Source organism: Alexandromys fortis, unplaced genomic scaffold (genome assembly GCF_014885135.2).
Source record: "Alexandromys fortis isolate MF-2015 unplaced genomic scaffold, M_Fortis_MF-2015_v1.1 scaffold_8_1_9099942, whole genome shotgun sequence".
Taxonomy (NCBI): Eukaryota; Metazoa; Chordata; class Mammalia; order Rodentia; family Cricetidae; genus Alexandromys; species Alexandromys fortis.
This window is the reverse complement of record NW_026067898.1, coordinates 4,786,059-4,798,276: the sequence shown is the minus strand read 5'-3', so window position 1 is coordinate 4,798,276 and position 12,218 is coordinate 4,786,059. Positions and strand designations below refer to the sequence as shown.

The window sequence follows — 12,218 nt, the reverse complement described above, 5'->3', positions numbered from 1 at the left end:
TAGTAGAGATCTTATTTCTGTTCTTACATTTGTCAATAAAAGTTAATGTTGGTAAACTATAATTAAAGTCTGGGACATGCTCAGATATTTTTTTTTTAGGGTTTTCAATAGTTTTTATTATGAGATCCATTAACCACCTTGTGTCTTATCTCTGTCGTGTAGCCTACCAATTTTCAGTCATATTCTAAGCTTTTGGGTTGTTTAGAGATTGGTATATTTGCCTCTGTTTGTTGAATTAGGAACGGCAGGGCTGCGTCCCCGGCACCCAGCCGCCCGCATGGCTAGCTTATGCCCGAAATAATTACACAGAAACTGTATTCTTTCAAACACTGCCTGGCCCGGCTAGTTCCAGCTTCTTATTGGCTAGCTCTTACATATTGTTCTAACCCATTTCTAATATTCTGTGTAGCCCACAAGCTGGCTTACCAGGGAGGATCTTAACCTGCGTCTGTCTGGAGCGGGAGAATCATGGCGACTCCCTTACTAAGCTTCTTTTTCGCAGCATTCTCTTCTGTCTTTCTCCGCCTACCTAAGGGTTGGCCTATCAAATGGGCCTAGGCAGTTTCTTTATTAGTAAGAAATCACTCCCACATCATTTCCCCTTTTTCTGTTTAAACAAAAAGGAAGGCTTTCATTTTAACATAGTAAAATTACATATAGCAAAACAGTTATCAAACAAGAATTACAGTTACAATATTTATATCTATTTTATCTCTTATCATAACTAAGGAAAACTATATTCATTCTTCAACTCCATCAAAGACTCCAGAAGGATATAATACTACCTAAGTAAACAAGAAATAAGAAAACTCTAGAAATGACAGAGACATCTCGCTGCCTGGACAGTCACCCAAAGTTCTTTGGTACCTTTGGGGCATCCATCTTCGGCCTACAGGCCCATAGTATCCAGCAGACATTCTCATCAAGCAAGAAATTCCAAAGACAGTTCAGTCACTTTTTGCTGTGTCCTGCAGAATGTCTCACAGACTCTTTCATGAAGCAGGAACCCCAAAAGGTCATCTCACCTTTAGGCAAGTTCAGCAGTCCTCTCTCTGCGGGTTCTCTGTGTCCAGTTTATGCAACAGTCCAGGCAAGAGCAGTTTCTTGCCCAAATGGCTATCAAACTCCATAAGGATCCTCTTCGATGCCCATCTTCCTCTTGAAGTAGCTGGTGCTGCCAGGAGCAGACGTGTCTCCTTGTCATGAAAAGTCCTAAGTTATTAAAATATTTTAAATGCCATATTCTGCAGTCTTTGAAAGATATGAAGAATGCCTATCTAATTGAAATATATCTCTATATATCTAGAAAATCTAACTAACATGACTACAAGCTTAACTATTAGCAATGATTATCCATTAACAACCTATATTTCCTAATTATACATTACATTTTAAATGAACTACATAATCACAATACCTTAATCAAGTTCAAAAATACATATACATATAACAAAATTGACCTTAAAATCCATACCAATGCAAATTATTCATATCTATATCATATCCCCCTTTAAATGTAAAAGAACATTTATAAACAATATTTGGGAACATGGGCGTAGTTTTTTCTCTCCAAACTGCTTCCTGCTGAATGGGGGCACTGTTAATCAGATCATTTAGGGTGTAACCTGTGTGTCAGGTTCATCTCGGTTGGCAGTTGAGTGAAGTAATTTTTTGAGGGTGTTCACAGCAACCTTTCAGGAGGGCGTGGTCTATCATACCATACCGGGATAGATGCAATCCATAGGGTCACATCCTCTGTGGAAACAAAAGAAGACCCTCTCCAAAGCATCATATCCTTAGATCCAAATTTTGAAGTCAAGATACCTTTAGAACATATGTGCAGGTTCAGCTTAGCAGCCCATATAATAAAATGTCTCTTTGTACTTAGCTCCTTCACAGTCAAAAATTTTAAAGAAAACACAATGTACATAATCCAGACTCTCTGTGAATTTTTCATTTTTACGTGGCTTATTTTTCTTTATTTCTCTTAATCTATAACTATCTGTACTTCTGTACTCTGTCTCTTTAAAGACTTTACCCTTTTTCTTTTTAAGACATTAACTTTATTCTTTATATTCTCTTTTTTTCCCCAAGCCTACGTACATTCATCCAACGGTGTCTGAATCTGTTTTACTGTGAATCTGTAATTTTTTTTTTTTTTTCCAGGAGCATTTCTTAAAATGTTAAGCATTTCTTAAAAACTTAAGTTGCACCATGTATAGGTAATACGGTACTGCCTGTGTCCTGCCCAGTCTAAACCTTAACTGCACGGTTTTAAGGTAATTACGGTAGTTCCTGCCTGAGATCAGCACAGTTCAGCAAGGAGCAGCCGCTCCTGCCTCAGAGTCATTTGGTGCTTTTGAGCTGAGCACAGTTACAGGCAAACAGCAGTTTACATTGGAGCCGCAATCAGCAATTTAATTTTGAGACTGAGTGTGCAGCACAGAAACTCTTTTTATCCAAGTTACAGCCAAATCTGACACGCAGAGCACTGCGCAGTCTGAAAACGCGTCTCTGTATGGCAGCAGGAATCCGCCATGCTCTTCCGCCTGCCTAAGCCTGATTCCGCCATCTGCCCAGGTGTAGGCAGGGAACGCTGAGCCATCGGCAGGTCTCAGAGCAATCTCCTCCGATCCCAAGTGGGAACAGAAACATCCAGTCCCATAAAAGCCTTGAAATGCTTTAAAGCCAGAGTTCACGCTGGCAGCATAGCACCAGGAAGCCGCGCTTTAAAATGACGCAGCTTTTTTTCTCTGCTGCTGTTGCTGAATCAGGAATCTCTCTACAGCATGTCACCAACAAAACAGCAAAAATCTGTGTTAAACTCTGTTTCCCTTATTTTTAAGGCTTCTCAGGTTTTTAAGTGGATTTAGCCCCACGTTGGGCGCCATCTGTTGAAATAGGAGCGGCGGGGCTGCGTCCCCGGCACCCGGCCGCCCGCATGGCTAGCTTATGCCCGAAATAATTACACGGAAACTGTATTCTTTCAAACACTGCCTGGCCCGGCTAGTTCCAGCTTCTTATTGGCTAGCTCTTACATATTGTTCTAACCCATTTCTAATATTCTGTGTAGCCCACGAGCTGGCTTACCAGGGAGGATCTTAACCTGCGTCTGTCTGGAGCGGGAGAATCATGGCGACTCCTTCACTAAGCTTCTTTTTCGCAGCATTCTCTTCTGTCTTTCTCCGCCTACCTAAGGGTTGGCCTATCAAATGGGCCTAGGCAGTTTCTTTATTAGTAAGAAATCACTCCCACATCATCTGTTAATAAAGATACAGTGAATATTGGGTTATTCAGTTTGCTCTTAGCCTCAGAGCTGCTGTAAAATTTTACTTGTTCATCTGGGTCTTCAGCAACTGTTTATGCGGCTAACATTTTCTGACTTCACATTGTTGTGTTCTGTTTGGTTTTCCATCAGTGAGGTCTAACTATGTATTAGATAAATCAGAACGAGGGAGAAGTCAGTCTCGGCGTTGTGTAGGACCTTCCAGTTATTTCTTGAATTCAAAGGAAGAGGCAGGATTGGTTGAAGAGGTAGAAAAACAAAACAAATCAGAAAAAAAAAAAACTTGAAGAAATCCTTAAATTTCTGATAAAATAATACTGAAATTGGTTATACAAAATGGTGAAATTCAGATTCTGCCACATATCAGCTCTGTGTCTTTGAACAATCATTTATTTCATTTATAGAACAAGTGGTAGGCACTGTGATCTGCAATCACCTTTCAAGTCTAGACATCCATAATTCATTCCTAGATCCAGTGCTTAAAATAGAATGTGCTGGGGCTGGAGAGATGGCCCAGTGGTTAAAAGCACTGATTGTTCTTTTAAAGGACCCAGGTTCAAGTCTGTTTTGGACTTATAAGTAGAGAGGAAAACAGAATATATGAAAGCAGAAAAGGGAGGACCCTGAAATGTCCTAATATGTGCTTTAACGGCAAGTGTAGATGCACGACTCACTCAATGCATTATGTAAAGAAAAATGGGAACGTTTTCACATCTGGTCTCTTCAAAGAGACAGGGAAGTTTTTCAGGATAACTGGCATGCCTCTGGCTGAGACTTAATATTACCTTGATAATACACAGATGTAATGAGGTTTGGCAAAAAGTTAACATAGCATGTTACACTTACCTGTACAATTACAAAGCTTGGGTTAATCGTTTCTGAGCAGTGACATGCTTTGATTTAGTTCCTCTCCGTTCCCCAGTGCTGAATCATCCAGCTTCACCTCAGAACCTTACATCAGAATTGCTGGAGCTGGTGTGGCAGGGATTGGGACTGGTGAATTTTAGCATTCCCTGTTTGTTTCCAGCAGGTAGCCAGCGTTAGTGGCGTTGGGACCAGTATCAGTAGGTTGGGACCTATATTAGCACCATTACTGGAATATTTTCTGTGCTGATTTTTTTTCACCTATTGTCCCCTTGTTACTTGAATGAACCAGTATTGATGATGACAATAGAGCCTTGCTTTTAAATATCTAAAGGTATCTGTCACATGGTAGGCACTCAGTAAATGTTTCTGAGACTGATCATTAACACCGAGTTTTCTGAGTACCATTGCTTAAGCCTTATAGTGCATGCTATTTCAAATAAATTTTATTATTGTAGTCTAACTTCCCATGGAAGATGTTCGTTAATAAAGCATGCAATAAGCAGTAAACAAATGTATTAAAGTTTGAAATTTTTTTGTATTTCAGGAATTTTATTTAAGCATCATATTTAAACAAAAGTTAGTACCTGACAGAGTGTTTTGTTTGAAGCCACATTTTCAAACTTGGTCTTCATGAATCAAACAAGTTGACAAAGTGAAAATAATGAGCTACAAATAGGTACTCTGAGAGTTTGTTTAGGCTTTTGTATAGTTACTTTTCTGTTGCTGTGAGAAAACACCATGCCAAGGCAACTCACAGACGTATGGGTTGGTTTAACTTATGGTTCCAAAGTCATAAGAGTTCGTCATGGAGAGGAGGTGTGGCAGCGTGATTGCTGGAGCAGAAGCTGAGGGTTCACATCTTGAACTGCAAGCAGGAAGCAAATAGAGCAGACTTGAATTGGCTTGCATCTTTAAACTCTCAGAACTCCCCTCAGCGACATACTTTCTCCAACAAGGCCACACCTCTTAAACCTCCAATCGGTGCCATTGGTTGGGGAACAAATGATCAAATGCTCAAGACAATGAAGGGGACATCTCAGTCAAACCACCATTGATTTCATTACAAGCTGCACTAGAGCTTGGCGTGCTTACCAGCATCAAGATGCCTACAAACCTCCTAGTAAGCTGTAGTATTTTATTGTTAGGGATTTTTTTTTTAGATTTAGTATTAAGAATTTTAAAGCATTTAAATTAAATTTAAAGTTAATTTTGTTTGATATTTTTATGGCTTAGTCTTTTCTTCTGAATGCTTCTTTAACACTGAGTGTTCTAATCCCTCCCCCCCCCCTTTTTAAAAAGGCATTCTGTGGAGGAGAGTTAGACAGACCAGCAAATGTCTAGGTCTTCCTCTTTAGTAGGCTTATTTTCCTGTGTCATTTATTCATCTTCCTCTTCTGCAGTTGCCTGCACTTAATAATCATGAAATTTTGATTCACTTTCAGCTGAGATAAATAACACACGAAAACAAATACTATTTTTCCCCTTATAAACCACTGAACAACATTGTCGGGACCAGGAGGAAAACAGTGTGTATGCCTTACTCTTGATATATGAAAAAAAGACTAGGTCTCAAAACAATATAACTACTTCTCATGTGTTACACATAGCCTTACTCAATGGCTCAAGGTGGGGGTAGTTGAAGCCTTCGGGAACTTCTTGAAGGGAAGGAGAGAGAAAGGCTAAGCTCTCTGGGAAATCTAAGAAGGGAATGCATGTGCTTTTGCTGTTTTATCTTAAATGTAACTAGGTAAATGAACTAGAGATTATAATCAGTGAAAACCAGGAGCAAGGCAAGAATCATCCTTTCTCAATGTGCGACTTTTCTCTGGTGGTGGAGGGAGTATTGCCTAACTAGGCAACAAAGGTAAATAAGAAAAGGAAGTATGTCGTATTTGGTTCATGTTAGCACTTTCGCCAGATGTTAGCTGACTGAAAGAAGCCTTTTTGGCTCCAAGGATTACACTCTATGCTATCTCTCAGGGTAAAATATAGTTAGTAAACTTCTTTCTTCAATAGACCAAGGTAAAAATACATTCAAAGAGTTAAGGATTTGCTTTAAGGTTGATGCAAGGTTAGCTTGGGACAACATTTCCTTATCTGCTGGCAGAGTGAATCCAGAATGCTCTTGTTCTCTACCTCTCAGAGCTCTGGCTCAACATAATTCCTGTCCGTGGGTGTCTGAATGTCTCAATAGAGGTCTCTTTGCCTGGATACTAACATTGACCAACTGTCTGCCAAGGAAGATAATTGCAGGAGGGAAGACTTACAAGTTTATATAAACACCTGGTTGAGAGAGCAAGGATATTGACTATGATTGCTCTCTTGCGGGAATCATCCAATATGCAATGCATAGGGAAGATTAACATACTGTCATGCTGTGGGAAGAATTCCCAGGCTGTAATCTGAGGGAAAGAGCTCTTCCCACAAGAAGTGTGCAATAGAGACAGCTAACACATTCAGAAGGCAATATTCCTTATCGTCTCGCAGATAAGGTTGATAAGATGTGCATCTCTGGATACTCCTCATGCCTTGCTAAATGAGGTGCATCTGTATGAGATAAGCATCTCTGAGGAGTTGACCCCTGAAGGATGCACTGAACTCTGACTGCGTAATCTGTGGTCCATAGCACTGGTTATTTCCATTTCCTATCTTTTGTGAATAGACAGCAACAGACATGCCTGAGCAAGTGAGTATGATAATGAGTCCTGTGGGCAGATGCCAAGGGTGGTATAGCTGGGTCATATGGTACGTACATTTTAGCTCTCATGATTTTTCCTCACTGATTTTCATAGTGGCTGCGCCAATTTTCCATCCTACCAGTAGCGAATGTCGCTCCCTTTCCTTGCATCCTCACCAGGCAATTGTTTTCTTTTTCTTTTCCTTTTTTTTTTTTTTTTTAATTTTGTTTTTCCAAGACAGGGTTTTTTTTCTGTGTAGCTTTGGAGCCTGTCTTGGAACTCACTCTGTAAACCTCGAATTCACAGAGATCCACCTGCCTGTGCTCCCAGGTGCTGGCATTAAAGGCGTGTGCCACCATTGCCTGGCTCTGACAAATACCCTGATGCCAGGCTTGGGAAATATTCCCTTCAAATTGTTAGGAGTACAAGTCTCCCCAAACAGTATGGGCTGTTTTCTTGCACATTACTCTCCAGAGCCTGAAGGCTACAACCTTATTGCTGAAGACTGTGCTCTTCATACACAGGAGTAGGAGTGATCGAGCTGGAACTGACCTGGAAGCCTTCTTCTTGAGCACCAATTCTCAATATTGACAGGTGCTGTGAAGGCTGCCAAGGGAGAAGAACATAGTCTTCCCATGTGGAAAGCCTACAAACACGACAATGACAGGACACTCACGGTGGTGCAGTAGTGGCAGTTTTATCTTGGAGGTAACCGAAAGCTAATTGGATTATAGCCCATTCAGTAGGAGGGGATTCATGCTTGACACTGTAAACCAGCCAACTATACATGAGGAGAGAAGTTATAGAACTGAGAGAATAACCTACCTTTTTTCTAAACCAATAATATACTATGTAATTGTATTCTAAATATGTATCATTATACCCACAGATAAGTATAGCTCTCACCCCCTCATCAAAGAAGCATCTTTTTTCAGCAGTTAGAGAATATAACGGTAACTCACAAATCATTAAAAAGGTTGAGAATAAATGATTATGGGTACCCAACACCATAATCTGCAGTGTTTAGCATGACTAATAACCCAGGGAGAGATATTGGGGTTCAACCTGAAGATCAGGAAAGCAAAGCAGTCAGCCTCTGGGTCTTACCTTAGACCGAAAATGGGCGAGATCCTGTCTCCACGAATCCTGAAGACTCCATACCCCACACTCCACTGAGTTCCTGTCTCTTCCCCTTTATATTCTTCTCTCTGCCCAGCCCTATCACTCCTATCCCTACCTCCCTAGTGCTGGGATTAAGGGTGTGGGATCCCAAGAGCTCACTTTTGTGTGAGCTCTGTTTCTCTTTTAGACAGATTCAGTCTTGTGTAGCCAAGGGTGCTCTTGAACTAATGAAGATCCATCTGCCTCTAATTCCGGAGTCCTGAGATTAAAGGTGTGAGATTAAAGCCACCACTCTCTGGTCTGTATGGCTGACTACCATGGTTGCTTTTCCCTCTGATCTTCAGGAAAGCTTTATTTATTAAAACACAAATATTTCCCCCCTTTGTCTAAAATCAAAAAGGATATAACTAATGTAAGAAAAATATATACAGAGAAGAAAAGTATATACAATAAGTACAATAACTGTATACAGTATATACATGCAATAAATAAACAATGTTTAGTCCATTTGCATTTGACAAATTCAGAGAAAATACTCCTTATCTATCTTATCTTGGTGAGTCCAAAGTCTTGTACATAATTTACTTTCTCTCATAACTTGCTTCCTGCATATGATAAACAAGAACTATAACTAATTTTCAACTCCCTCAGAGACCCAAGAAGGAAATAATATTAACTGATGAAGCAGGAAGTGTGATTAAGCAACTTCCAGAACATGTGAGAAATGACAGAAACAGCTGGCTGCCTGGACAGTCACCCAAAGTTCCTCAGCAATATTAGGTTATTCACCTTCGGCCTACAGGCCTAGCATATCCCCCAAACTTCTCTGTGAAACAGAATATTCTGAAGCACTGTCCCTCCTTATTTTGACAGCATTTGTCAGTCACTCTCCCTTGTATCCTCCAGCTAGACAGCATACTGTCAGTAGTTGAGGAAAAGCATTTTCTTGCCCAGTAGCTTACTTTTGCCACAAAGAAAGTACACTCTATATGGAATTTCTTTGATGTCCATCATCTTCTCTGAAGTAGATTGGTGCTGCCAGGAGCAGACATGTCTCATTGTCATAAAAAAGAACCTAAGATATTAAAACATCTTAAATGCCATATTCTGTAGATCTCTGAAGTGTTTGAAGATGACCCGTCTATCTAAAATATATTTTTGTTTCACCTTGAAAACATACCTAATGTGATTACAAATTTGATTATAATAGATGATTAACTACTAACCTGCATTTCCTTACTGGCCTAAACAATTGGTAATAATAATTTTCAAGTACTAGAAATTCACATTACATTGTCAAATGAGTTCTGTAGATACAATACCTTGAACAAGATTGGAAATATATGTATAATATGTTTTAATAAAATTAATCTCAAATTTGTATCAATGTCCAAAATTGTATACAGTATAAAAAATCCAATCTAATGTAAAACATTTAAAACTAGTAGTTGCTTTTTAAAAGTAGATTCAATAATCTTTTATCCTATCATATCTCTATATCCCCCTTTTTTCTTTTCAAAACAGGAACTTTGAATCTAATTTCCTTTGTTTAGCTTTTTACCTGACTGTTATCAATATCAGCAGAAGAACTCTTTGTGCATATTATCAATCAGTAACTGTTGAGAGGTTCTTTAAAGTCCCTTAGTACCAGGAGAATAGCATATAATTCTGACTTTTGGACAGAATCATAAGGGCTTTGATTCACTTTACTTAATATTTACTTGATATTCTGGCTTTCCTGATTTATTTGCATCGGTATGGATTGTAGGGGTTCCATTTTATTGGTATATTCCCGCACAGTGCAAGGAAATATCCAGTAAGTTCTCTTTATAAGTTGAATTCTCTTACCTTTGGGATAGTTGCTGTTAATCTCTTTGTTCACTTTTTCCCTAATAATTTGTCAATATTATCACTAAAGGTACTATAATCTCTGCTGGGTCTATTTCTGCTAATTGACAAAGTCTTAATTTTCCTTTTAGAATTAAAGCTTTTCCACATAAGTTTTAATTTTTTACTTGGTTTATGTGATTTAAAAGATCCATTCTAAGATAATATTTTCCCTTTGCTTTAAAATTCTTGTAGAGAAATGTTTGGCAGGTAATATGACCAGAATGCAGTAAAGTTTCGAATCCACACAATTCACATGTGCCCTCATGTAATTCACATGTAATTTCTCTTCAATCAAAGCCAAATTCTCTTTGAGCTTCAGCTAATTCCCTGGGGCTATTTAACTTCTCACCATCTACGGTTATGTTTAAATTAATCAGGTCATCAGGTTTTATCCCAATAGTGCCACCATACATGTGAAATGTCTTCTAGCAATCTTTGGAAGTCATTAAGAGTCTGCAATCAATCTCTTTTAATTTTCATTTTTTGGGGTCTAATTTTTTTGTAAACTTATTTTATAGCGTAAATAATTAATAGAATCTCTTCTTTGTATTTTTTTCTTCAGAAGCAATTTGTAGTCTTCAAGAAGGCAAAATTTACTTTTTTCTTTCTAAAGTATCTACATTTGAATCAGATAGCAAAATGTCCATGTAATAGTAAACTTTAGATTCAGGAAATTGCTTATGTATAATTTCCAATGGCTGACCTACAAAATATTGGCAGGGGGTGCGACTTTTTAACAAGAGAATCTTCCCTTGATAAACTCTTATCAGGCTGAGAATTATTATAAGTAGGCACTGTGAAAGCAATTTTTTCTTTCTCTTATAAAGATATAGTGAAGAAACAGTCTTTTAAATCAATAATACTAATAATAAAATAATAATAATAATAAAAGAGGCCATCCTTTAGGCTATCGGTAAAGAAAAGAAATTCAAGACTGTAGAGGTCCCATTGACTGAATCAATTCCTAGATCTGTTACCATTCTCCTTTTTGCCATATTTCTTTTTAACAGCAAATAGGACAGAATTCCAAGGGCTGGTTGATTCTTCAATATGCTGTGTATCTAGTTGCTTCCGTACCAGCTGTTCTAAAGCCTGCAGTTTTTCTATTGTTAAAGGCCATTGCTTCACCCATACTGATTTGTCTGTGAAACACTTTAAAGGTAGAGCTGTTGGTGCCTTTGAAATTTCAGCAGCTGTTGTGCCCTATTCTTGTACAACCTGATTGGTCAGTGTCTGTTCTTTATAATATCTTAAAATAGTTTTTCCAGAAGCATATATTAAATTATGGCTTGTTTCTAAGATTGTGGGAATGTTAATACTAGCATTCCATTGCTGTAATAAATCATTTCCCCACAAATTCATTGCTATGTTAGCCACACATGGTTTTAATATTCCTCTCTGTCCTTCTGGTCCTGTACATTTGACCCATATGGTGCTCTGCTTTACCTGAGATAAAGTTCCGATCCCTAAAAGATGAACATTGGCATCCTGAAGAGGCCAATTTAGATATCAAGATTCTGATGAAATTATTGTTAATCCTCATCTGTGTCTACCAGACCTTGAACGACAACACCATTTATTTGCTCTTTTGTTCATTTATAGAAGTTTGTCAAAATACTCACTTTATGGTTTCTCCTGAATTTTTTGTTCTCCTATAGCCGTTCTATTATCCAGAGCAGTATGATTTCTTACAGTAGACATTAGGTTCTTTAATCACTCTGGGAAGGAATTTTCTCTATGATGGCAGGAAACAACTGGACCAGATTTGACATAAGCTCCTACAGAGGCCCCTTACAGAGTTTCCCGAAGGCAAAGGATATCTTGAATAGTCCTCATTGACCTACATTCGTTAGTCTTTTGGGCCCTGTATGACTTTAGAAAATGATTCCATCTTCTTTCCTACATCTTCAGTTCTGTCCCAAACACTGAAAGCTGCTGTGTGGCATAAATCCAGGGTGTGGTCCTCATATATAGCTTGTCCTTCTGTAGTAGCATAATCTCCTTCTCCAAGAATGTGATCTTGGGAGATTTCCTACCTTTAGCTTTACTCCGTTAAGCTTAGCCTCTTCTCTGAACCAGGTACTCAATTATAATTGTGGACTGGGCTCTAAAACACCATTATCCAATTCTATCCAGTTTTAGGGATAATTCTATTAAAAACTGACCGTGAGTTTAACATTTGCTTCACAAAAGGTGAATACATGCCATATATGAGACTGTTGCTTCCTTGAATCCTTTTAAATCTAACATTGGCACAGGAGTCCAGTTAGCTATAACTGAGCTTCTGCCATCTGGCAATTCCTGTAAGGGCAGTGGATATATTAAGGTTGGTGTTTGAAAACCTTAGGCTGTTTCTCTCTGTTCTTATAATGCAA

At 38.6% G+C, this 12,218-nt stretch overlaps 1 protein-coding gene across 4 annotated transcripts in view; it reads left to right on the top strand.

Annotated features, from left to right (window-relative positions):
- Nucleotides 1-12,218, top strand: part of Ube2e3 (ubiquitin conjugating enzyme E2 E3) — a 62,013-nt gene that overhangs the window by 26,822 nt on the left and 22,973 nt on the right. The gene's annotated exons all lie outside the window — the stretch shown is intronic.